This window comes from Syngnathoides biaculeatus, chromosome 20 (assembly GCF_019802595.1).
Source record: "Syngnathoides biaculeatus isolate LvHL_M chromosome 20, ASM1980259v1, whole genome shotgun sequence".
In the NCBI taxonomy this organism is placed as follows: Eukaryota; Metazoa; Chordata; class Actinopteri; order Syngnathiformes; family Syngnathidae; genus Syngnathoides; species Syngnathoides biaculeatus.
The window spans coordinates 9,081,957-9,084,440 of NC_084659.1; positions in this window are offsets into that span (position 1 = coordinate 9,081,957).

Below are 2,484 nucleotides of genomic sequence, written 5' to 3' on the forward strand. Positions count from 1 at the left end.
CGCGCCGACGCCCTTGACCGCCCCGCTGCGGCGCTCGGACCTGCGCGGCGGGCGAGAAGCAGGATGACGCATGGGCGCCTTCCGACGGCTATTGGTCACCATTTCATTGGGGGGCTAAATCAACGTGACGCTTATTGGCCATTTTAAAGTCAGCTTTCACTTTCATGATTCAGTGCGTTCAATATTTTTTTTTTTTTTTTGTCAAACACTCTAACGCTATAACACGGTTTGAGCATTCAAGCGCCGAATAAACACAGCCGAAGAAAATTCAAATATTGCACTTAAAGTGCCACTGAGACCAGAATATACATTTTAAAACAGGTGCTGCGCTAGTGTTAGCGCTGTGCTAGCATGCTGCTGCTGCGTTACTGCCGCGTCTCGGTGATTTTTACCGGTATGTCTTTTGTAAACAGGCCCTGTGAGCACTGCGCTAGTGTTAGCGCCGCGCTAGCGTGCTGCTGCTGTGTTACTGTTGTACCTCAGTGATTTTTACCGATATGTTTTTTTTTAACCGGCCCTATTAGCGCCACGCTAGCGTGTTTCTGCTGCGTTATTGCCGCGTCTCAGTGATTTATGTATGTTTTTTTTTTAACCGGCTGTGTTAGTGTTGTGCTACCGCGTTGCTACTGTGTTACTGCCGCATCTCAGTGATTTTTGCCAGTATGTTTTTTTTTTTTTTTTTTTTTAACTGGCCATCTTAGCACCGGGCTAGCGTGTTTCTGCTGTGTTACTGCTGCGTCTCAGTGATTTTTACCGGTATGTTTTTTTAACCGGTAAAAATCACCTGTAGCGCCGCTCTGGCGTTAGCGCCACGCTAGGGTTAGCGCCACACGGGCGTTAGCACCGCACTAGCGTGTTTCTGTTGTGTTACTGCCACATCTCAGTGATTTGGGTTTGGGTTTTTTTAATCGGCTCTGTTAATGCTTTGCTACCTTGTCGCTACTGTGTAGCTGCCCCTGTTTTTTTTATTTTTTTTTTTACCGGTATGTTTAGTTAACAACCCTGTTCATCCTACCGTTTTGTTGCTATGTTAAGCTAAGCTGAGGTATCAAAACTTTGAAAACTCTTTCTGTGTACCGTCTTTCTTATATCTGTGCCGAGGAAGTGACTTTTACCGGTCCTGCCCTATTAGCCCTGCGCTAGCGTGTTACTGCCGTGTTTCAGTGATTTTTACCAGTATGTTTTTTTAACGGGCGCGGCGCTAGTGTTAGTGCGGCTAGCGTTAAACCGTCTGTGTAGCATCTTTGTAAACATCTCGTGTTTCAATGGGGGCGCTTGTGGTTTTTACACAGGTGCGGCCTATCTATGTACCCAATGGTATTTCCTTTACAAATGTACTGGGTGAGGCTTCTAACCAGGTGCGCTCTGTCGGCCGGAAATTACGGTAATCGTAATCACTTTGATGACGATACAAGTCGGAAAAATTGAGCTGGGAGCGCAAAGTTGCAAAAGTAGGAGTCGACATCCCAGTGGCGGCCATGTCGTCTGTGACGTCATGTCCTAGCCCTGGCTGTGCAGGTCCCCCGACACACCTGCAGTACTTATAGGACCCACCGACTTTTCCAGATCGTCGCCAGTGACGCCTCGTTCCGGCACTTTCTCCACCCCCGCCCGTCTCCCGACCTACCCCGTAAGACCGTCTCCCGGACTCCCTGCCCGGTTTTACCGACCCTGGACTGAATAAAGATATTTCCCCGAACCGCCTCCAGGTTTCCCGAGTTTTTCCCGAGTTCCATTTGGGTCCGGCTCCGAGTTCTGGTGATGACATGGGCTTAGATGGAAACCCCAAGCCGAAAGGAAAAGAAGAAGAAGAAGAAGAAGAAGAAGAAGAAGAAGATATTTGTCCGCTTTCAATAACAGACGACATTGAATCCAGATCTATTAAAAATGCAAACCAGCGAGCTAATTTGACGGCGATCGATGTGAAGTTTCTTCCGGCGCCGCCTGTCAAAGTGTCGCGGCGGCATCACTTTGGGCGAGACGGCGCCTGATTGAACGGGAACCAGATTGATTTCCACTTGTGTGGCTCGCGGCACAAGTCGATTAAACAGTATCGGACACTTGTTAGGGTTAACAAAGAGGCTCCCACCTGCAGACCCGTCGACGCCGACGTTCGGGCGCTCCCGCCCCTCCCGCCCGTCTCCCAGCCAATGAGCGGGAAGCCCACCCGCACGCCGGCGCGGGGGCGGCCCGCCGCGAGAGGAGGTGTGTCCGCCTCGCCGCCCGAGCCAAAATGCGTGCGCGCGCGAGTGCGAGCTCGCACACCGAAAGAGGCGGAGGAGGAGGAGGCGAAAACAAGTCGGGCGCCTTCACTCATCCTCACAAGCGCACGGCCACGAAAGTGATTCGCGGAGGGGGGATCCTCTGAGGGATGCGAGAGGGGGGCCGAGGAGGACCAGCGCGTTTCGGCCCCGCGGGGGAGCGCAGGCGCGCCGGCGAGCGGCGCGCGCCGACGGACGGCGCGCCGTCTCCCTGGCAACCGCG